Source organism: Callithrix jacchus, chromosome 6, assembly GCF_049354715.1.
Source record: "Callithrix jacchus isolate 240 chromosome 6, calJac240_pri, whole genome shotgun sequence".
Classification (NCBI taxonomy): Eukaryota; Metazoa; Chordata; class Mammalia; order Primates; family Cebidae; genus Callithrix; species Callithrix jacchus.
Window position 1 is genome coordinate 105463853 of NC_133507.1, and position 24942 is coordinate 105488794.

The 24942-nt window shown below is 52.2% G+C and overlaps 1 protein-coding gene across 8 annotated transcripts in view; it reads left to right on the forward strand.

The window, feature by feature from the left end:
• GLI2 (GLI family zinc finger 2) overlaps positions 1 to 24942 on the forward strand; it is a 252688-nt gene that overhangs the window by 159888 nt on the left and 67858 nt on the right. The window lies entirely within an intron of this gene.

The window sequence follows — 24942 nt, forward strand, 5'->3', positions numbered from 1 at the left end:
GCTTCTCAGAAGGCCGGGCACCTGAAGTCCGAGGACCCACTTTCTGTTCAGCCCTGCCTGGGACCTGTATATAACGGGGCTCAGTCTCACCTCTGCAGAACAGGAATGGTGGTGCCTATCTTCCTCTCTCTTGTGGCTACTGTGAGGTTAAGTGAGGTCATCGATGAAAATATGCTTTAGAAATGAGGTTTACACAGCGAGTACAAAGAAAGGCGGACTGTTTTTCTTACTGGTGTCCAAGCCAGGTGTGGACCTGCAGTAAAATGCAAATGGTCCTGCATGTGGACAGGGGCCACTGTGACAGTGAGCCTTGTTAGGATTGCAGCATCACCCAGAAGCCTGTTATAGCTGAGCCCAACTCCAGCTTCTGATTCCAAGGGCCTGGGAGGGTGCCAAAGATTTGCATCTCTAGCAGCCTCCCAGGACACGAAGAGGCTGCCGGCCCAGGGGCCACACTAGGAACTGCTGGGGAAAGTTTGCTTTACTTTAGGTTCTGGGGCAGGTGAGGCAGAAGAGGCAGGATTTCCTGGGGGTGATGGTGGGGGCAGTAGTTGCAAAATGGGGCCCCAGCATGTTTGCAGCCCCATTGCCTCTCGAATGGTGGATATCCTGCGTGTGTTACTTCTTTCCCTTCCAGCTCTTTCTTGTTCCTTCTTTAACAGAATATATCCCTTCCCAAACTTTAAAAAGAGTCATCCCAGGATCCTGCTAAAATGCAGCTTCTGAATCCACAGGTCCAGGGTGAGGCCTGGGAGTCTTCATTTTAAACACACACCAGGTGATGTCCACTGCTGCAGCTGCTGAGGAGCAAGGCCCAAAACAGGCAGTTTCCAAACAGTGAAGTCACTTCTGTTTTGCAGACTCAAACAGGATATTCTCCATGAAGCTCTCATTACCCAGCTTGGTGACCCTGTGGATAGGATCTGAGCACTCACTGCCTCAGTTTCCCCTCTGCACCCTAGCGATGATAACCCTTGGCCCCATGAGGGTTGTATGGAAGAAACAAAATGAGGCATGGACACCCAGTTCCTTTGAGGCTCTAGATAAATGTTATTTGCTGTCTTCCTCTGTCTTTTACTTTCATAGCCCCTGGGTGAAACAGCCAAGGGATGTGCGTGGAGACAGATATATTCAAAAAGCCGAGGTCGGTGACGTGGAGCGGTTTGCTCGGGATGGTGGAGGTGGTTCTGGAGGTGGTCCCATGTCTGCCAACTTCCATGTTCGTGTTCAGAGTTGCACGTTCAGAATTCAGAATGCGGATCCATCAGAGAATCTATCTGGTCACTCAGTTTCCTTTGCACTCTTCAAGAATTTGGTCCTTTTTCTTTTTAAGTAAAGAGAGAGAACAGAGCCCTCTCGCCTGACAGGTATAAAGGGTTGGTTTGTATCAGGGTGCGTTCTTTTCACTCATCCGCATGCTTCCCCTCACCCCTACTTGCATAGGTAAACCGCTTTTAAATGTGTATTTTCTTTCAAAATAAAGACACTTAAGCTTTACCAAAATGTACCGCCGACATGGAATTCGCATTTGGCAGACCTCTGCCATCCGTGTTTTACTGAGTGTGGACTATTGTAAATTAAGGGAAGTAAGTCACTGTATGTGTGTGTGGTTTTTTTCTACCAAACAGTTATGGAAGCAGAGCTGGTCCTAAGTAAAAGATAAATTATGGCGGAATCTAAAGAGGCATCATTTAAAAAGTGTCAGGATACAATTGGGTTCTTAAAAACCATGCAGAGCTGCTAAATTCACATGAAAATTGAGTGGAGCCGGATTGCCTGGGGTGACAGCGTCCTTGGTATTGATTTATCCCATCTGTTTGGCCGGCCCTTATGAGTTGAGGCCTCTGGTGGAGAGGCGGCTTCCGCTGGACTGGTGCTGCTGCGTGGTCTCTGCAGGTCTTCCTGGCCCCAGCCCCCAGCCAGGCCTCTGGGGAGCTCGGGAAGATCCAGGGGTCTTCGTAGACCACTGGAAGAACGATACCAATGAAAGGAAACATCTACAGGGTACGCATGTTGTTTCTTATTAATTGTGATAGAATCTTTGCAATATCATCTTAAAGACTGATTCTGGACTGAATCTCACCACTTCCCCCTTGCTGAGCTTTTAGATTAAATTACCTACAATTGTTTGGTATTAGAAGTTCCACTGTGATTAAAATCTGTTTCAGTGCTGTTTACCACTTGGATTCTTACCCTGGAGTACATTAAGGAGGTGAGACTACTGACTACAAAGAATAATGTGACAATATTATTGTCGAATTATTTCTAATAACTGTTTCCAGCAAGGTTCTTCACAACACTCTTTTCAGCATTGGGTATTCTCATTTTTTAAAATGTACTTGTAATTTTTTAGGTAGAAAATTGTATTTGCAGGAAATTCAGATTTTTTTTTTTTGCCTTTTTTTTAAATAAAGAAAGAGGGTGGTGGAGACTCAATTTGGCAGTACCGTGCTAGACCATACCATACTGTGCTAGCTCATGAGAGCTGGTTCTCCTCATCTCTTGGGAACTATAGGCTCAGTGTCTTCTCTTTGGTACCTTGAAATCAGCCACAGTGAGAGCATTTACACCATGGAAATTGGCACATGCTGCAAGCTGCTGGACCGCCAACCCCACGCCCCACTGCTTCCCCCAAGAGCTGCTGTTAACATCTGTCAACACACCACGGCAGCCATTTCACAACCGGCTAGAGAGGACTTGCTGGGAACACGCACAATGATAAGAAAAGCCTAGGGTCCAGTGAGAGAGGAAGTAATGGTGGTTCATATTATAATAATTGACACTCTGTGGCCAAGGGCTGTATCTTTGTAGCATTCATCTGGTGTAGTGGGAGGGGAAGCAGTCCCTGCAGGGTTTGAGTATTCCAAGAAGGCTTTGCAGTAGAGTTAGAGCTCAAGCCAGATTCCCCAGACTGCGCAAAATAAGAAGGGAAAGGTGTGTGAAGGCTGGAGTCATGGTGTGTTCATAGGGCTGTCAGGAGGCACTCCTTGCTTGTCGTTGATGATGGCTAAAATAAAAATTTCAGCTGGGGCTCTGAACCTGAGCCTTGACATTAGCCAGAGCCCTCCAGAGGCTGTGCTGCCCCTCGCCCAGTCCCTCCTGGGCGATGGCCATGATGGCAGGATGCTGTGCACCTCCAGTTCCTGACATCTGTTTCCTATTTTATTAGAGGTTGGAGTTCACCCTCAGCCATCTATAGCATGCATGCATTTCAAAGGAAATGCTTAATTAGTCCCCAAGCCTGGGCTTCTTTCGGCTCCCAAGGAGAAATGAATTTTGTTGCCTGGATGGATCAGAGAGGACAGGTGGAGCTCTCAAGTATATTTCTAAGTTGCAGGAGCTGTTCATTTGGAGGCTATGTGTGTAATAAATGGTACACACTGAGGCCGGAGAGGGAAGTGAGACTCAAGAGACAAATGGCAGAGGGGCATTTATTGAAGCCAGTTCTCCATGGCAGGATTTGGGGCCAGGCAACATGGGGGAATAAATTTGGGCTTTTAAAAACATGTAATTCAGGACTGGGCACAGTGGCTCATGCCTATAATCCCAACACTTTGGGAGGCCAAAGCGGGTGGATTACTTGAGGTCAAGAGTTTGAGACCAGCCTGGACAACATGGTAAAACCCCATCTCTAGTAAAAATACAAGAATTAGCCAGGCATGGTGGCAGGCACTTGTAATCCCAGCTACCAGGGAGACTGAGGCAGGAACCCAGAAGGTGGAAGTTGCAGTGAGCCGAGATTGCACCACTGAACTCCAGCTTGGGCAACAGAGCTAGACTTCATCTCAAAAAAAAAAAAAAAAAGCAAGCAATTCAGACCGTTTCTTTAAACTTGATAGTGGGTTCTGGGTTCTGGTAACTTTGCCCCAGAGAGCCCCCAGGCAGGCCTAGGCCCATTGAGGAGACACAGTCTCATTGTTAGTTCTGACTAACTGTCCTCAGGACCCTCAGCCTTAGAGCCTTGGACTTTGGCACAACCACCAGCAGGTTGGCTAAGGATGCCTGAGACAAATCGGCCAGGCTCTCAGAGTCAGACTTGGCTTGCTGGTCCTTTATTTCACATCCTGCCTTCATTTCCAAAGGGGGTGTTGTGCAAGATGGTATAGTCTCTGTCCACTTGAGATGCAGGGAGACCTACACAACACACAGTAACAGCTGGGTGGTGATGGCCAAGTGACAGGTAGCCTTCCCAAACCCCTTTGCTCTCCCTGCCCCCCGCCTGCTGCTGTTCTGCCCCTCTTTCCTGCTGAGCCCAGATATGTTCCTCCCCAAGGATCCAGAGGGATGAAGACCAAGAACCAGTGAAGAGGGCAGGTAGATGTGCCCGGGCAGACAGAGCCTGACTGTGGTGACTTCTCATGGGCCAGGAAAGTCAGGGATTCATTGCTGCAGGTGGGCTTTCAGGGAGGGGAGGTTAGGGAGGGGCAGGTGGGCGATGGGGAGCCTTGAGGGACTATGGCAGGCATGGAGTATGATCCAGGGGTGGGGAGGAAGCGCTGTCCTCCCCAGCTCACCTCAGCCCCAGGCATATGTTTATTCCATGAGGACAGCCATGGGCAGTGGGCACAGCTCTGTAAATGTTGCTAAGAGTGACTGGGAGGATGGAGGCCCTTGAGTTCTGGAACAATCTAGGCCCTTTTGGAAAGAGCATTTGGAACACCAAGCAGTATCCTTAGCTGTAAGACACTGAGATGGCTGAATCAGTTCCTGTAGGTAAAATCATTCATGTATTCATTCATTCACTCATTCTTCATTCCTTGAGCATGAACGTGTGCCTGCTGTGGGGCAGCCCCAGACCAGTCTTCACCCAGACGCTCGTTCTAAACCCTGCCTGCTCTGGTGGGAAGGCAGGGCCCTGGGGCTCTGAGAGCCTATCGGTCCCTGGCTCTCTGTGACCTTGGGAGCTCTGGGTTTTGCTTTTCTACCATCAAGTGGAGAACATCTTCCTGGCACCTCCTGGTTCAGGTGAACATGTGTGAGCCATGGAGCAGCCTGCCAAGGGACATGGCACTGACCGAGGGAGGACCCACCTTCCCAGGAGGAGGTGCAGCTGTTCTCAACACCCCCTGCCCAATGAAATCCCCTGGGGAGCTTTTTAAAACGCTAGTGCCCAGAGCCACCCCAGAGAGTCTGCTTCTGTACTGGGCTGAGTTTTGACCTCTTTTGATTCCCTAGTGTCTCTCATGTGCCTCCAGGGCCTGCAAGCCACCGAAGTTGGGAAATAAAAGAGGTGAGGTGGGGGCAGATGATGTCTCCCCCACCTCTACTGGCCCCTGTGCTTTGGCCTCTGGCCCAGCAGAGTGAGTGGAGGGAGTTTGGCCAGCGTGGGGCAGGGAGGCAGGAAGGACAGAGTGCCTGAGCTGCAGGCTTTCCCTCAGCCATTAAAGTTTATCGTTGCCACGGACAGTGATTGAAAAAGGCTTTTTGCAGGACTGAAATGTGAGCAATGAAACTTGCCAGTTGATATCGACACAGGGCACTTATCTCATAAAAATATCCTCCGTGTCAAAAGGTTTCAGTAAATGTGCCTGGAAGTATTAGCAGTCATTTCTGGCAGCCTCAGGTTCCCCTGGGGCCTGCAGTGAGGGGCTGTAAAAGGGGGCTCTCAGTTCCTGCAAAGGAGGAGGGAGGAGGAAGAGAAGGAGGAGGGGAGGGGAAGGCCAAACCCAGCCTGCTGCTGTGGGGAAACTGCCGGATCCTCAACAGGTCTCCCCACAGCGTCAGTGGGTGTCTGTCTCCAGCTGCTGACTTGGAAGGTGGGAGAACTGCCTACCAGAGGGGCCAGCGTACCGACATCCAGCCAGCCGGGGCACGAGGTTCTGTGTGTGTGATCCCGCTTCTGCTGACCTGCAAGGAGGAAATGGAGAGTCAGAGAGGTTGGGAGATCTGCCCAAGGTCTCCCAGCTGTTAAGTGGCAGTGTCAGGATTAGGAAACCAAAGCCCTCCTCCTGTCCACACACCCAGAGCTTGGGATGAGTTCTCTGTGTCTGGGAGCAGTGAGTTGCCAAAGGCCAGGCTGACCTGGGCAGGCCTCTGTCCACTGCCCTGTGGCTGCTCAGGGCTTGGGCTTGGGGCACAGCTCAGGCCCACGTTTGGAGGGCCCTTCAACAGGAAGAAGTGTTCTCCAGGAAGGCCTGGGCTTCTCTCGTTCTTTTTTATTCCGTCAGGACCCAACGTAGCGCCCAACACACCTTAGCCGATTGTGACACAGGTGTCGGCGTTGCCCTGAGGTGAGCAGGGGCTGATTTGGGGGTGGACCACACTGCCCCTGCCCCTGCATGGATCCCAGTGTCCACCCAGGTGTTCAGTGCACTCGGCTCATCCTTTCCCCTGCCTGTCGCTGGGCTCCAGTTACCTGCGTAGCCTACTCTTTTCCATGAAGGCATGCCCTGCTCCCCGTGGGCACAGCCACCTGAGCCCAGCCTCCTGCCAGCAACCGCACCTACTTGGGGAGCCCGGGCCAGGAGCCTGGTCTCAGGCAGCACAGTGGGGAGCAGATGAGGGGTTCAATAGGAAGTCAGGTCCCCCAGAACCACCAGGACTTGGAACTCTGACTTGAGGGGATGATGGGAGGTGGGACTTGGGTGGCTACATCCCTGGAGTGGTTTCCCCTCTCCCTGCCTATCCTAGCAGGTGGATGATGAGGCCTACTCCACATATCAGGCCCTCACCCAGAAGTGCTGGGTGCAGACCATGGGGTTTGCCCTCTCATGCCTTGGACTAGAGGCGGGCTGGAAGGGAGTGCAGCACCAGGATCCGGATTCAGCCGGCAAGGCCAGCGGCTCAGGACAATGCCCCAAGGTCAGAAACCAAGGAGCCAGGTGAGCACCAGGCAGCTCAGGCAAGGGCCCTGTCCCCAGCCACTCCCTCTCTTTACACTCTGGCCGTGTACAATATCATCCTCATTCAAGGTCACAGCCACCACCCAATGTCTCCCGGAGGACAGCCTCCCACCAAGAGCCGGGCCCCCAGCTCTGGCCTCCTTTCCCTCACTAGTCTCTGGACACAGCCACCCTGGGTTCCACAGCATCCCAAACTCAGCATGTGAGAAACCACCCATTTTCTCGCCCTCAGTATGGGCTTTCTCCCCTGTGCCCCTCTCATAGTTGAGGACGCACCACCCACCCAAGGTAGTTAGTATTCTTCCTCCAGAATGCTTGACCTGCCCTCCCTGCGTCCCCACTTAGCAGCGTCCTGCTGGTCCTGCATCCTGCACTGAGCATGAGTGCCCCCCTCCCTCCTGGCCACCTCTTCCCTCCCTGCCCTGGTAGAGGCTCTCCATCTGTCACCCAGTGATTACAAGGTAAGACCAGCATCTTAATTCATCTCCTTGTCTGCAGCATCATTCACACACCCCACCCTCCACATCAACCTGGCTCTGTCATTCCTTTGCATAAACCTTCCTAATTTCTCTACATCACCAGCAGACTTGTGCCCAGCGTCCTTACATCAGACAAGCCTTGGTCACAGCCCAGCCCTCACCTGCTGCCTTGCTGCTGAGGCTGTGACCGCACCAGGCTCTCGGCATCCCAGGAGACTCGGCTGCTCCTCATCCCTGCACCTTTGTGTGTGCCTTCCCGGCCCTCTCCTCAGCTTGGCTTCACCTGTTGACAGGTGTCTCCCACTGGCCTGGGAGGTCCTTGAGACCTGGGCCAGCACTTTCTCCTCTCTGCATCTCTAGAGCAGAGTCTGGGCCTGAGATCCTGTGGGAATCTGCGGGAGTCTGCAGGAATCTGCAGGATCTCGGGCCCAGCATCTGCTCTAGAGATGTAGAGAAACTTCCCTGACCTGCAGGCGTGGACTGCACGGCAGAAGAGACTGAACTGGGAGCCTGGTGACTTGGGCTCTGGGTGGCAGTGACTTCAGCGGGGAGACCCTACAGGGCTGATTTCTCCATTGCCATGGGGAGTGCATTTCTGTAGTCAGGGGCTTTTGCTTCTCCCCTTGTCCAGCCAGGCTCTGTAATGGGAAAGAGCAGCCACCATCTGCATGGCATCTTCCTCGCCAGCCAGCGGGCAGGGGGGTGGCTGCTTAAGCCTGCAAGCTGGAGAATCACAGGCGAGGGTTCAGATCTTCCTTGACAGTTCCTCACTGTGTGGTCTTGGATGAGTCATGTACTCCTCAAGCCTCCATTTCCTCAGTATAAATGGGTGTGGTGATCATAATTCCCCAACATGCACACACACATACACACACACACACAGAGTTGATATGAAGGGAAATCAACACATGAATATGAAGTGTGCCCACAACCATGCCTGCAGGGGCACTCACAGCTGTTTTTGTCATTGTGCGTCACTCAGTAGGTACTCACCGAGTGCTTCCCACTGGATTGCTAGGCGTGGAAAAGCGGTCTTACTATCAGGAATGGTGTAGCTGTGGCGGTTGCTGCCCTCATTGGGTGTTTGTTGATCCTCTTTCACTGTCTGGGATAGGCAACTAGACTGTCCTCAGGAGCCCTGGCACAGGATGGCCTCCTGCTCACATGAGGCCTGATTATAGGTCATTAAACCTGCCCCTGGCTCCGTGGGGTCAGCAGTGGGGACTTTTGATAGTGGGGACTCTGACAGCAGAGGAGCCGTGGCCTGGGGGGGCCTGGTTTGGTGGTCTGTGCACTCAGCCGTGCTTGGCTTTGGCCTGAGCAGAGCTGGCCATTGGGACAGGGTGCCCAAGACTGTCCAGAGTGTGGCATGAGCATGGCTTTCAGGGTGACTCATTTGTGCACACTTGGGTAGAACAAGAGAGGTGGCATCCCACCTCCCCTCTGGGCAGCTGCCTGGGGACTCCTTTCCCAGCCCCTTGTGTATTGAGGCCCCACCTCTCCTAGCACTGGATCTGCCCCATCCTGCAGACTCATGCTCTAGAGTCATTCTCTGTGGGTCCCTCTCAGCACCTGAAAAGGGAAAAGAAGCCTGAGTTCTGGGCTAAGAACTGTGCGAGCCTGCAGCCATCTGGGGTGTGGAAGAAGGCAGTTTCCCCTTCCTAGGAGGGAAGGCACCCTGCCCCCAACCCATAGCTGGCCACTGCTTGGGCCCCCGGCCCCAGCCCCTCCCATCAATGGGCCACACATGGCATGTGCCCTGAAACTGTGGTTTAGGGGAAAACCAATGTTATGGGAACAGCTCCCGGCTCTAGCTGGTGTCACTCTAGCCTGGAGGCAGATTCGGGGTGGGTGGTTTGGTTTGGGAATCTTAGTTTGCCCAGAAAGGAAGCGGGGAGTCAACCACTAAGCAGAGTCCTGGAGGACAGACAGTCTGCAGGAATCAGATGCAGGCTGAGAAGGCTTCAATTTAGTGCCCAGATTAACCCTGCCTCTGTCTGTGCCTGGAAAGTGCATCCCTGACCCAGGGTGGGGAGTTGGGATGCAGTGTAGTCCATGGCTTGTGCTGAGTAGTTAAGCTCCCACAGAGAGGCTGTGAGGGATCCTGAGTTCTCCGGTCCCCGGAGCCACAGGACTGTGGCATGATTGTTGTCATGCCTACTTGGGAATAAATGCACCTTCTGCCTTTTGGCTGGCTTGGTGAGTGGTGCTCCTGCCCAAGGTGCTCTTCCTGGTTGGGTCCCACAGAGAGACCACCTGGAGGTGCCTCCCACCTGGTGTTCCCTGGCCGGCTGGGCCCTGCAGCCTCCTCTCAAATGCTGCCCTTCTCTCAGCTAGTATCTCTGCTCAGTCCCACCCCATGTCAGCTTCCTCCCATTGCACCTGACTCTGTCCCTTGCTATGAATTGTCTTTTGCAAAGTGGTATCCGGAAGGAAAGAAATGCTCAAGGGACATTGATTTCATGGCTCCAGACCTGGCAACTTGATGCTCAGAGGTGTACAAGTATGCTTCTGTGATGGTGGTTAGATTATGCACACCCCTCATTTATAAACCCACGCTACAGGTGGGGGCAGCAGACTCTTTGTAGGCCTTTGTACAGATTAATTTCATAAGGGACCTGTGACCGAAGTCATAGCTACAGCTCCTCCGTGTAGGGCCAACTGAGGGTGGAGTGAGCCTCAGTCCAACCATACTTGGGGCTTTTGGTCCCATGTCCCTTTGAGTTGCCTCCGTGTCCCTGTGCTGTGACATCTTCCTTTTAGCTGTCATATCCCAACCTCGATCCCCCTGGGGCATCTGGTCTACCCCTGCCTGTGAGGCCTATGTCCAAGCTAACAAGCAGTTTGGAGCCTCCCAGTGGTCTGCGGGCCTCCCAGAGGTCAGCGGGCCTGAGGCAGGGGTGACAGCAGGGCCCTCAGCCACCTGGTCCCTTGGCAGGGTCTGTCGGGCTTCTTACCTAATCAAGGGATGGGTTTTAATTTATGCAAATGGGGAGGAATGGTGGCAGGAAGTCACAGACATCCATCACCCCATTTCCTAGCACCAGTCATTCATCAGAGGGGCCTTAAAGATAATACACTTTTTGTTTAAGGCAATTACTTAATCTTGACAAACTCCTGTGTTAAGCAGGGCTATTATCGGGGCCCATCATTAATCAGTGCAAAACCAAGTGGGTGCTTTTTCTGAACTGCAATCACTCTTGGGGACCTGGGGTGGGCCCTTTGCCATCCTCGCTGCCCTAATTACACAAGCAGCATGCTAACAACCAGCATCCCGCATGTGCCGCCAGGGCGCCAAGCCACGGTCAGGAGAGGGGCCCATTTTTAACGCCAGTCAGAATGTTTTCCGAGCCAGGCAGAATGATCCATGGAGGTTATTAGCAGCCACCAGGAGCACAGCTGGGGAAGCAGATAACTCCCCTCCCCTGGGCCCCTCCCAGACTTGCCTCCGACTTCTCTGGGTACCTGGATGCCGCTGCATGGCAGACCCATTCTGTTTTAAGGGGTTACATTTCCTTTTGGAAAGACCACGAATGAAGTGGACATAATAGGGCTGGCCTGTGTTTCCTGGAATCTGTTGGTATTCCAGGATTCTATAAGTAGCACTCTTCCACCTCCTTACCAGGGCTGGGTCGAAGAGTGCTGCTCCTTCCCCCATCACACACCTGTGGCCCTTATCACGCCGCTGCCTGGCCCAGGCTGCCCTGAGGGCGAGTGGGCACCCAGGAGAAGGGGGGCTGAGTTGGGCAAAGACTGGGACCTGGGCCTCCCTCTGGACTCATTTCTTCTTCCTGGTCCTAGAAGAGCTCACACTGCCCCACCCCAGCCCACTCACATCTGGAATTTGGAGGAATGGGCATGAGGCCTGGCTGTGACACAGATTAGCCATTTGACTGTCTCAGGGCAAGTTACTCAACTCTCCGTGCCCAATTTCCTCATCTGTAAAAGGGAGACAGTAGTAATAATACCTTCATCAACTGTTATGAGAATGAAATGACTTAACAAACGTGACATGCTCAGGAAGACACCAGTGTGAAGGAAGCTCTGTGCATTGGCTGTGAGAACCACTTCGGTTTTCAGTGTCCAAGGAAGGACCAGCGTGTGGCTGACTCCTGGGACTCCTGCTCTGTCTCCTACTAGCTGCTGTCCCTCGCAGCAAGGCTTTCTCTCTTTGGTCCTAAATTAGTTCAGACTGACCGTCAGTAGCTACTGGCCACCCTTGTTATCCATGGGTTCTGTTTTCCAGTAGTGGGAGGAGTCACTCATTCATTTATTCATTCATTCACTCACTGGGCACATACTCCTCACCTCCTCCATGCCACACACTGGGTTAGTTGTTGGTTTACAGGAAATGGTATAGAGGGAGTATCGTCTGCCTGCTGTGGAGGAGGGTGGCAGAAGAAAGGTCCAGAAAGATTCCTGGAGGCAGGCACCATGGACTGGGGTTGCTGAGGGTGAACTGAGTTGGCGTGATGAGTACAAGGGGGTGTGGTGGGGCAGGGTGGGGGCTGGTTGCCGGGCTGGTTGCAGCCTAGGAGGCATGGGGTCTGCAAGACTATCATTTGACCGTGAGGCTGGGAGAGTCTATGGGGCAGAACCTGGAGGGTCCGGAGTGCCAGGCTGGGGCTTTTGACTCCATTCTGCTGGTGATGGCTGTACTTGGGGTCCACCTGTCAGTCACTCAGACCCTCCTCCCGGTCCCCTCTACTGGGGTGTGACTGGACCCACGGAGCAGGGCCTTTGCCCACAAACACCTCAGATGAGAGTACACAGCCCAGGCTGCTGTTGGGTTGTGGAAGGGCAGCTCTGGTTCCTCCAGCCCCAAAACACGTTGCGTTTGGGAGTCTTCCCCTAGATTTTAGACCCTGTTTATTTTAGAGGAAGTAGACTCCATCTGCTTTTAATTCACACGCTTAGCTCATCAAAATATTGTTTTGCAAGAGGTTTTTTTGATGTCAGGAAGGCTTTGGAGTGTTTTCCTCCTCCCTTTCTTCTAGTCTTTTTCTAGGAAGTAAGATTCTGGGTACTGCTCGGGGCTGGAGGGTTGGGTCATGAGGCTGCATTTTTGTTGGTGTCAGTTTCTGAACCAACAAAATAGGGGTGCAGGCTTTTCCCACGGACTCATGGACTGGCCTCCAGTCCTGCTGGTAGACACCGTATCCCAGTAAAGAGAAATACTGTTTTCATCCGCCACAGGGTCACTGGTGGGGAGTGGGGAACATGGTGGGAATGGCACGTGCTCCAACCATCGTTCAGTTAACTGGGTCCGGAATCACACGGGCAGGGAGCCAGGCTTCCAGAAGTGTAATGTGGCTTGGCCAGTGTTTCTCCACGGCCCTGACACACTGCCCCTCATGATCCCGGCATGGGCTTTGCTTTCTGGGGACCCTCTTATTTGTCCGAAGGTCTCAGGAGTCCATACACTCATTCCCATGTTTGGGAACACTCCAAGCTTATCAAGTATGCAGCAGACAGTGATCCAGGGCAAAATTAAGGAAGGTGCTGCTGACCAGTTCTGTGCGGAGAGGTCAAAGGTGTGGAAGGGTCGGGGAGGGAGCCATAGGCTGACTTACTCCCCTGGGTGGGGCACTGGCGTCACCCATAGAATTGCAAGTAACCCTCCTACAATCCTGGGAATGCTTGTGAGTCAAATACATGGAAGGGAGGGAGTAAAGGAGGGAAGAAATAATAACTGTTTGGGCCGGGTGCTGTGGCTCATGCCTGTAATCCCAGCACTTTGGGAGGCCGAGGCGGGTGGATCACTTGAGGTCAGGAGTTCGAGACCAGCCTGGTCAACATGGTGAAACCCCATCTCTACTAAAAATACAAAAATTAGCTGGTCATGGTGGTAGGCACCTGTAATCCCAGCTACTTGGGAGGCTGAGGCAGGACAATTGCTTGAACCCGGGAGGCAGAGGTTGCAGTGAGCTGAGATCGCGCCACTGCACTCCAGCCTGGGAGACAGAGCAAGACTCTATCTCAAAAAAGAAAAAAGAAATTGTAACTGTTTGTTCAACAGCCAATTTAAGCGACCAAATAGAAGTTGGTGGGAAGGTAAGACTCAAAAGTTAGGAAGGACTGAGGTTTGGGGAGATTTCACATCAGCGTGTTTTGTGTATGGATGGGACTTCTACTAAACTAGATGAGAATTCCACAGTGGTTGGAAGTCGGTAAGGATAACGCGTTAGGCCTGAGCTGTTCAGTAGGGTAGCCGCAAGCTGTGTGTGGCTGAGTGCTTGTGAGGTGGCTATCCTAGTGGAGATGTACTGTGAGTGCAGGATATTTGCCAGGTTTTGAAGACGCAGTAGGAATAAAAGCATGTAACACATCTAATTAATAATTTTATACTGGTTCCATGTAGAAGTGACAGTATTTTTATATACTGATTCAGTCGTATTATTAAAATAATTGCCTGTTTCTTTTTAGTTTTTTTAGAATGTGGCTCCTAGAAAAATTATGATAACATATGTGGCCACATTGTATTTCTGTTAGCCCGGGCTGCATTGGATGGGTGGATACCTAGGGAAGATTCTAGTCCAAGGTAGAGTGTTTTAAAGGATCCCTTTGAGCAACATAATTATTGGAACTGATAAGGGGCTCCCAGGAAGTGGTCCTTACGGGACCTGCTTGGATGAAGGAATGGAGAGCATTTTGTCGTTCACCTATTGAGTGCAGAAGGATAGTCCAGCCCCAGTGCTTGTTTGCTTGTCCAGGTGGCTGATTCCGCTACCTGGTTTTAAAGGTTATTGATTGTCTGTGGCAGGCCCTGCCTCAGAATGCAGCCTGGAATAAAGAGGTGCCTTGGCTCAGCCTGGGAAACCACCACCAGTGCCTGGTGGAGAACAAATGTGGTGGCCTCACTGTCGCCTCGAGAGCTATGCCAGAGGGCAAAACAGGGGCTTAGTGCTCTTGGCAGGACGTATGAGCCAGATCAGCAAACTTCTTGCTGGGGCTCTGCAGGAAAGGAGCTGGACGCTAGTTAAGTTCACAGAATAGCAAATGACACCTTCAGGACCCATGGGGACCAGACAGAGGAGTGGCCTGGTCATCCTCCTGAAAGGGCTAACTGCCCTATGACACGTGAGCTTCCTGGACGGGGACCAGTCAGCATTGCCACTGATGAGCTCCCTGCCAGCTGACGGGGTCACCAGCGTGTGTTGGCAAGTGAGTCTGTAAGAAGCAGTGAGATTTTAGGGGAAAGCCTGAATCCATCCCAGGCCACCCGGACTAGCCCTGGCCTATGAGTCAGTCACCAAGTCCTGTTGATCCTCCTTGAAATGCCTTATATGCATTGTTTCTATGTATTACATCATTCATCCAAGGAGTCAGATTCCCAGCTGATTTGGTTGGAAGACCGGTGGAAGGAGCACTAGGGCCTAGGTACCATCTCCTCCGTGCTCCTGGGCTGGATTCCTGCTTTCTGCATTGCATTCTGCAAGGTGCCAGGGTCCCTGGGAGCCACTGTCCTCCTGGCTTCAAATCTATTGTGTTTTTTGGTGGGGAGGCCTGCACACTACTTTTTTAGAAACATTCTGTGGCCAAGAAGAGTTTCCAACCTTAATCAAGCTGGACCATCCCTGTTGTTTCTTCCAGCCCCAAAATTCTCTAATCTGGGACCCCACGTGTCTACCAGACAGGCGGGGAGCCCACCCTATTCCCTATGATGATGGGGATCCCAAGTGTCCCTCTGGAGCTCACCCCTGTCTCCCACCCCTTGCCAAAGAGAAAGGGCCCAGCAGAGGGGTCATAGGGATGGCCACACCGGCACCCTTGGGGGCCCAACTGCATGCGTAGCCCTGCACAAGCTCTTCTCCGCTTCACGGTCTCCCTCTGAGATGGTCCCTGTCCCTATCCTCATTTTACAGATGGGGGCACAGGAAGGTTCAGTGAGTCAGCAGTGGAGCCAGACTTGGCTGGGGCACCAGCAGCAGCCTCAGCACTGTCCTCTGGGACACCATGCCGCCTCTTGTGGTCTGTCTCCTTGTTACCTCAGGGCCACTATTGCAAGGAACAGATCTCATGACCGCCTGGCTCCCGAGCAGCAAGGCCCACATGGCACGGGGCCAGATGTGCAGGTCCCTCTTCGTCCCTGCCTGCCCCCACCGGGAGACCAGTGTCAGGACTTTGCCCAGCATGGAGTGGCTGTGCTGGCCTCAGCCCATCACACTCTCTCTTTCAGCAGCTAATTTGTAAAGTAACACCTCAGCCTGGGGTGGGCAGTGTACGTGGGCAGACCAGCAGAGGCCACGATCCTGCTAGTCTGTGTCTGCAGGGCAGGCCTGATTGCATGAGTGGCCTGGGCCTCAGCCAGCCGGACACCAGCCAGCTCGTGGTGTTGGAATTTCCTGTCTGATTTTAATTCCTCCCCCCACTTTTTTTCCCCCAAGCAAGACAGAAGCACTTTTTAGTTGCATGCTGTGGAGTGGCCATTCAGGATATTATTCTTATTAAATGCTTCCTGTGGGCTGGTGGCTGGGCATCAGGAAGGCCTCTGGAAGTCCCTTGTGCTGTGGCTTATTATTGAAAATCATGATGCCATTTGCATAAGGCCCTGAAGCCGTCTCTGTCCAGCCCTGGGCAAGGAGGCTTTCCATGACTTCTGCTCTTTTGCTGCTTCCTACCTCTGACGTTCAGGCCGGTGGCTTCATCCTCATTGGAGAATACCTGGTTATCTGGGGTCACGTGGCTGAAGTGCTGGCCTTTGAAAGTATTAGGATCTCAGAACTGACCAAGGCTCCCTAGCAAGGGGAGGAAGTCCCTTGCAGCTTCTCCCAGCCCTGGTGTGCACTTTCATGCTTGTACCATCAAAAAGCTCAGACCCCTAGATGCCTTCCAAACCTGCATTCCCAGCGACACCCAGACCCCTTGCAGCTGCTGCACAGAAGCCCTGGTAAATGGTCATCAGAATTAAAATGCCACCCCTACTGCTGCCTCTCTGATCTTCTGTATTGAATTTCTCCAGCTAGTACAATGTCTGGCAGGCGTACGGACGTGAGAAATGATTTCCCCTTCCTTACTGAGCACATGGGAACTACAGAGCCACAGCAAGTGTGGAAATGGAAAAGCGCCTGTGAGTTTCCCAGTGTGGTCCGTGGAGCTGCAGCCTCTGCATCACTGAGAACCTCCGAGACAGACCCAGTATCACTGAGGCAGGAGCTGCGGGAACAGGGTTCAGCCCCAGCCTGAGAAGCACCCGTGTCAGAGCTTAGTAGGTGCTTCATCATGTGCCTCTTATTATGTATATTACATCCTGTATTCCTCTCGAGGACACCAGCAAGAGAGGTTCCTAGTCCTGTATGTATGAGAGAGGCCACATGCTTTGCACCAGGGCTTACACTTCACTTGATTCAGTGCCAGGGCACAATTGGGCATCCTGGGCTGTCTGCACTGCCCCGAGCCTGAAGAACCTACCATCCTCCCCCTTCCTTCTGGCTCTGCCAGGTCTGGCCTCTTCCAGGGAGCCTTCCTGGCTGCTCCAGACCTCATGGAAATCTTTTCCTGACTTGGAGGCCACTTGGGCAGTTTGTGCTGCGTGGGCCTCGCTGAATCCAGGCCAGGCTCTCCAACTGTGGCAGTGGCTTACACAGCAGCACCCCTGGGGCACTCCCGGTGGGCGGGAATTGTGCGTCTTGTTCTCTGTGGCTTCCAGAACACACGAGCAGCATCCTCTTACATTGACCGAGTAGGGGAAGGCTTGGCCTATAGCAGGCCATGTGGTTGTGACTTCCATTCTCTAGGCTGCGGTTGGCTGCGGATGGAGAACTCTGCCCTGGGTGGTGGGCAGCTCTGCCGTGGATTCCAGAGACAAGCCCAGCTGCAGAACTGGGCTTGGTGGGGCCTGAAGCCTGTGTATGTCAAGGACATATTAGTGGAGCAATGTGTCTAAACTATATCGTGTCCCTAGATCAGACCTGGGTGGCTGAAGGAGAGAGCATTCAGCCTCTTCTTTGAAGCTGGTGTCATTTCTGCTATCTTCTGGGAAGCCTTTAGGTCCCACTTCCCTGGGGATTGGGCCAGGGATCTCCATAGGAATAGGAGAGACCAGAGTCCTGCTTCATGGGATTTATGACAAGCCCAGAATAAATGACCAGAAGAGACCTTAGCCATGCAAACAGGAAGCTGACATCCAGCAGCATCGGGGAGCTCCTGGCCTTCTGAGGTTTATTGCCATAATGATGGTGCTGATCGCCATCCTTACCCATGAGATTAACATTTTTCATTTCATAAGGTGTCTTACCATTCCTGTTTCATAAAGGATTAAATGGTTTAATGGACCAAATTGTACATTAAGCGTGGAATGGAAAGTAGCAGTCACTCTCACTTTCTCTCTGTTGAGACTGGAGAGTCTTTGATGACCTCATACCCAGTGGTGCACTTGTTCTTGTTAGACAACTCAGACCTGGCCCAGGGCCCTGAGACGGCAGATGTGTGCGTGCAAGCCCCACTCTGTCCTGAGCCTGTGCAGACGCTTCGTGGCAGAGCCCAGAAGCAGCCTGAAGATGCAACGCCCTGCCCAGCCTTGCCCTCCTGGCAGCTTTGTCCAGGCCATCCATGCCCCCACTTCCCTGGAGGGTAGTAGTACTGGGTTTGGTGTAACAGAATTGAACTGTAGAGGGGACCCCATCCTCACACAGGAGGGGCCTTGCATGAGATGTCGCAGCCTGGGACCTGGGCACAACCCCTTCTGCCTTGGGCTTCTCTTGCTGCTGACTTTCCCAAGAGGGGTATTATTGCTGCAGCCAAGGGGTTATGTGGCTGATGTGATAAGGAGAGAGGGAGCCCTCCTTTTAAACAGAATTCGCGACGTATTCACCTGAACTCCCAGACCACCATGTAGGATCCCTCCCCTGCTTATTTTCTCTGGGCAGCAGAGAGTAGGGAAAGAATAGTGGGAAACACCGGAGCTTGGAGTAGCCAGCCTAAGCCTTTTGGGGAAGGGTCACCTGGGAACAGGGGTGGGCAGCCAGCAGGGACTAATTTATAAAAGATCTTTCCTGCAAAGCCGTGACTTCTGTCAGCTCTTCCATCCTCGCTCTGTCAAGCAGTGAGTTTGCACGGAGTACACATGTAACAGTGGATGCCACATTTAAATTTCTGTCTGATACATCTCAATGTCCCTTATACTGGGAATGGAGGAAAAGTTCCTTTCATTACCATAGCACTGAGACACTTGTCACATCTGCTCAGAGATGGGGAAGGGCACTATCACTTATTAGGTTTCTATTCTGTGGACACTATAAATATTCTTTTTTTTTTTTTGGATACAGAGTCTCGTTCTGTCTCCCAGGCTGGAGTGCATTGGCGCCATCTCAGCTCACTGCAACCTCCAGTGTTCAAGTTATTCTCCTGCCTCAGCCTCCTGAGTAGCTGAGATTACAGGCCTGTGCCACCACACCTGGCTAATTTTTATATTTTTAGTAGAGACGAGGTTTCTCCATGTTGGGCAGACTGGTCTTGAACTCCTGACCTCAGGTAATCCACCTACCACAGCCTCCCAAAGTGCTGGGATTACAGGCTTGAGCCCCTGCGCCCAGCCCACCATAAATATTCTTCACAGCAGTTGGGTTGTTGTCATTCCTATATTACAGATGATGTAACTGAAGCTGAAACGCTTATCACTTGCTAGCAAAGACAGAGCCATGGTTCACACTCAGGTCTGTCTGGATTCATGGCTCAGGTGTGTTCTGCTCCTCTCCCAAGCTCCTTAGACAACAGGTACAGGTGATGTCCTGTAGGACTGTCCTTTGGCTGATGAGTCAGGAGCAAGCTGGACTTCACTCTGACTGTAAAGGTCACCTTGACTTCCAGCCTGCCCCTCTACTGCTTTTTTCTCTCCTCTATACTAGCACCTTCTTTTGCCGAAGATATCAGTGTATTTTGTGCCTAGTTCTTTCCATAAGGAGAAAAGCAACCAGTAAGCCACCTACACTTTAGTGTGAATTCATTCCCATGGCTTTCCCAAGTTCTGTTTGCTTCTAAGAAGATAACACTGTGCTGGATGTTACTTAATATGCAAGGAATTCTAAGTTAAAGGAACATGATAAAGTAACTGTTAACTGGAAAATCCCAAAGTCCCCCATAGTGAGAATGAAATCGGAGGTCAAGAAGCCCTTCCTCAGTCATCTCAGGGCCATGCCAAGTAAGAACGCCTCCACTTCAGCTCAGTGGAGTCTGCTTCAGCACACAAGAGTGACCGATGCAGAGCAGGTGCCCTATGAGTGCTTTGCATGTGAGTGCTGTGAGAGTCCCACACAGATCGAAGGCCTCCTGGCCTGAAGGCTGTGAAGGTATGTGCAGGCATCTCAGAGGTCACCTGAGTGTGACAGGTAGACACGGCATGGGGACCTATGGTCCTGACATGGGACCTGCCCAGTGAGTGCAGCATGGCTGCTCCATGTGGATCCACCACTGCCCCCTGGGATTCACCCCTAAAGCATGGGAGCCAATCCCTGGAACCCTCCACAGCAACACTCAGCGTCACCGGGCTTTCCCATCCCGGCCACAGCCAAGGGGCTGAGGGCCCTCACATTCAGAACCAAAGGCCTCATGCGCCCTTCCTTGATCCTGGTCATGGATGCTGCTACCGCACTGGCCTCCTACATGGTGACCCTGGAGTGTGGGCCAGTTGCCCAAGAAGGATGAGGATCCAGGCCCCAGCCCTGCCATTGCCTCCCTTCCTGGTGCACAAGCTGCACTGAGATGTGTTTGTGCCGCCTCATCATAACAGTGACCTGTATTGTACAAGGCTGGGCCTCACCTTCCCTCCATCGGTGCTGGGCAACTTAGTTTCTCTCTGAAACCCATTTATTCTCTGGTCCAGGCTAGCCTGGTGCATAGCGGCCACGTGCTTCTGAGCTAATTCCCTCCCACAGTCTTGATGGGAGAGACTGCAGTAACTGGAGACAGTGTTAATCTCTAGGACTGGACACCCCAGAGGGCCGGGACATCCCCAACACAGGCAGTCTCTCCTGAGAGGTGGCTGCTTTCACCTCGCTGTCCTCTCTGCCATGGAACAGCCCTTCGGGCCTCTCTGGGAGCCCAGCCACGGGGCAGTGCCTCTGCGCTGTGGCAACACATGACTTCATCCGACGAGAATTCCTCCGGCTGCTGACGGAGGCTGCCCGGTCACGTTTCCATGACCCAGTTTTCTCGATTCTTTGTCTGAACTCTGCAGACCCCTACCTCCTTCTCTCCCCCAGGAATCCACTGGATCATTGCTAATGGGGCATTAACTTGAGCCAGGCTTCTAGGGAAGGGTTGTCCTTGCCCCCTCACTGCCCTCAAGGAGCATTTGAGAGGACAGCCAGCAAGGAGCATTTGGTGTTGAAACTGCTGCATAGAAAATTCCAGGATTTTAAAGAAAAAGCCATCACTTGGCCACCCTCAGCTTCTCAGGCTGTTGGGCTTTCTGTGTAGGATCAAAAACAAATGTGCATCTTCTAGAGGGGAGTGGTGATCCATTGAAAATTCCCATCTTAGAGGTTCTTCCTCAGAAACTTAAAACGAGAGGCATTTCTTTGAAACGGCATATGGGGTGTGTGTGTTTGGGGGCAGGGTGGTGTGTGTGTCCCTCTGCCAGAAGGACATGATTAAATTTGGATTTTTTCTTTTACTTGGGGAAAAAAACCATAAAAGCCAACAATGAAAGCCGTGTTTGCAAGTTTCTGGCTCAGGATGTCACTCAAGGCAGCACCTGTTCTTCCCATGCATCTTTATGTTCCTTGTGGGCTTCTGGAGCCTCTGGATGCAGTGGTTTCTCACCAGAGCTGGAAAGCAGAATTTCCCCCTCCTCAGCCTGGCTGGGGGCTCTGAGCAGAGCACTCACTTCTGAATGTTTCCATCGGGGGCTGTGGGACAATTCATACTGGCCTGAAAGAGACCACCAATGAGTCAGGGTCAACCTTCATCCCTCAGGTTGTGTGGGTGAAAAGTTGGTCTGTAGAGACTGTGTGTACATGTGTGCATGTGTGTGTAGGGGGCTGTTGGGGTGCCATCCTACTATAACTGGGCTCAGAGGACAGGGGCTGGGGCTGGTATGTCAAGTGGGTTTAGAAAAGCCACTGGGTCAGTCATTATACATATAGGGCCACAAAGATGAGCCAGCACCTGCACCCAGAGCCCCGGTCTGGGCCTGCTCAGGGGGTCCCTCCTGAAGCCTTGGGATGTCACTGGCTGGAATAAGCGAGGCCTTTTGCCTGGAAAGTGGGTAACCATTTACAGATAGCAGCAATGTGCCAGCAGGAAGGGACCTCAGAGCTCCTCTAATCCCTGTTGTATGAAGACTATGAGACCCAGAGAAGGGACATAAGTTCCCCAAAGTTCCATGGCCACCTAGTGGCAGGGCCAGTCCGGGATTCCTTGCAGATGTGCACCACTGTTCCGCAGCATTTGGACCTTCCTTGTATGGCATTTCACAAAGGGCTTCCCAAATGGCTCAGAAAAAAATCTCAAGGTTCTTCCCACAGCCTGGCTAGTATGATAGGACCTTCTTTCCTGTATTTCCACCTCCATCCATCCTTCTGTGCCTGCCTAATTATGCTGAAATCACTGAGTTCTCCTGCCACCAGCCCTTTGCATTTGCTGTTCCCTCTGCCCCGAGCTCCTTCTCCGGGTGTATCATGAGGTCAAGAGTTAGAGACCAGCCTGGCCAACACAGTGAAACCCCATCTCTACTAAAAAGACAAAAATTAGCTGGGTGTGGTGGCGGGCACCTGTAATCCCAGCTACTTGGGAGGCTGAGGTAGGATAATCCAGGAGGTGGAGGTTGCAGTGAGCCAAAATCGCGCTATTGCACTCCAGCCTGGTCAATAGAACTAGACTCTGTCTCCAAAAAAAAGAGGGCAGCTTACTTCCATGCCTCATCCGTGTCTCCTTTGTTCCCTCTCCCTGATGGATTTCCTCCTGAGTTTCATCCCCCTCTGACACTATGTCATATATACATTTTGCTGACTTGTCCAGCACCTGTCTCCCCTCAGTGGGCTATCTTGTCATGACACTGTTCCCAGGGCCTAGAACACTGTCTGCCACATAGCAAGTGCTTGATACAAGGTAGATCATGCATGCATAAATAAATGAGTGAATGCATGTTTCTAGATGACAGCTGTTCATACTTCACAACTGCTGGTGTGAACCGATGTGATCTCCTCTCTGAGGGTGAGCAGAGGGGTCTGGGAAGGACCGTGGGTGCAGCTCCTTGCACCTTCCCTGACTAGCTGACTTTATGCACCCCCATCTGTCCTGGGGCAAACACCGTGCTACCGCATTGGGGCGGCAGTGCCGGGGCTTGTGCATGCTAGGTGCTGGACTGGGCTGTGTAGGGGAAACAGAGACCACCAATCATTTACAGCCTGATGGATCACTGCTTTTATGAAAGTAGAGTCATACCATCCTGAGCCTTGATGTTCTTTCCTGAAAAATGGGAATAAGGTTAATGGTAAAACTAAAGGTGCTGTCAGCAGAGCCCCATGAGGCAGCAGACTGAGACCAACCCCTGCAGCATCAACCCTGGCGGGCTCATTGCTACTCTGCCCTGGCCAACCTCACACATCACCGCTGGGACAGGAGGACCCACTAACACGTGTTCCCAGGCTCCTCCTGGGGATTCCAGGGGGTGAGAGAGGGGTGTAGGTGTGTGGCCTGCACATTCCACAGGTGATGGAGGCTCCTGGAGAGCAGTAGAGCTGGTGGGAGGTGCCACCTGCAGCCCTGCCTGCCTGGGGAAAGAGAAGGTGCTTCCCCTGTACCCTTCACTGCCTCCACCCCAGGAGCCGCCAGAAAACAGAGGGTAGGCCCCGCTGCAGCAGGACTCTGAGGGGCCCTTCCCCAGGCCTCTTTCTGGAAGCCTTAGGCCCCTTCTCCAACACACAACACATGCACATACACACAGTAACACGCACATACACACAGCACACACATATACACAGCAACGTACACATGCAACACATGCATATACACGTACATGACAACACATGTACACACACCACACAGCATATGCACATACACATAGCAACACATAGGCATACAACATACATGCATGTATACACAGCAGCACACACATACATATACACAGCAACATGCACATACACACAGCAACACACATGCACATAGGCATAACACATATACATATAACATACATGTGCATGCACACAGCAACACACATACACCACAACACATGCATACACATTCAACACAGCATATCCACATACAGCAACACACATCACATGCACATACACAGCACCACACATGCACATACACACAGTAGTACATAAAACACTACAACAGAGACACACACTACACACTACTACACTACATGTACTCACACATGCATAAGACACACTACAACAGAGACACACTACACACTACATGTACTCATGCATACACAGCACACACATACACGTACATACACCACACGCACTGTACTTAGACACATACCAAACACATGCAAACACACACACACGCACACGCACACGCACCCCACGCCACTGCTTGGTCTTGTGGGGCAGAGAGGCAGCCTTAGTGCTTCCTGTACTTCATGTTTACCCGGTAAACCCCTGAAGCTCCCAATGTTCCATAGACCTTATAGACCTGAGTGAAGTTTCCTGAATCCTGAATCCTGAGCAGAGCATGCCAGCTCATAGCTAGGGGTAGGGTTGGGTGGTCTGGGCTCTGGTGGCATTGGGAGACTCCCCTCAGCCAAGTGCTGAGAGCAGACATGTGGACTGTGTGTGCATTTGTTAACTAAAGTCAGCTGACCTGTACGTACCTATCACAAACCCATCCTCATTTCTTTAAAATGGTCAGAAATCCAAATGTAACCCTGCTTCCCGCTGGGCTGTGGCCTTCAGACTGAGGGAGAGTCGACTAAGAAATCCCTACTTCTTAGCCCTTTTCTCAGTATAACTACTTTGTTAAAAGCCTTGTTTTCCTAAAGCCTATAATTATGTTTGCCTTCAGGGTACCCAGGATTTTTTAAAAAATAAACAAAGAGCATCCTACAATTATCATGATGATTTGTTGAGGGCAGGCCAAGTTCAGATAGGAGGCTGACTCAGCTCTGGAAACTGACGCGCACGTGCTGGCGTTTTCGATTCTGGGGGCACTCGATGGCATACAGGGGTCAAGAATTAGTGTTAAGAGCTGGAGAACTAACAGATTCACATAGACGTCCGCTTTATGCTGCCAGCAAAACAGGACAGCAATTGGGTGGGATTTGGCCTTCCCGAGGCTGGCGGTGCCGTCTGTGGGCCCTGCCTTCACAGATGACTCTAGGTAAACACCTCCAGCCTGTGTGCACTGCAGCATCCGGATGCCGTAACCTGTGCTGCCAGAGCCACATGCAGCCGGGGCCAGCATGGGCAGAAGCCGGCGGAGTTGGAGCCTGTCGCTCTGTCAGCCCTGATTTGCGGGCTGAGTCCAGTTTCGTGGCCCTGCCTATAATCTCCCTGAGTTCAAAGAGTGCTTAGCTGCTTGTCTTTGTCAAGAGCGCAGTTGGGGATCTTTTATGTGGAAGATGTAGGATTCTTGGGCGGACTTTGATTATTTATTCATCCCCCTTCGTGGTGTGTGATCGCGCAGGCACCGCAGAGCCCCTTGTCCTGGCTGCTGTTGCTATGAAATTCACT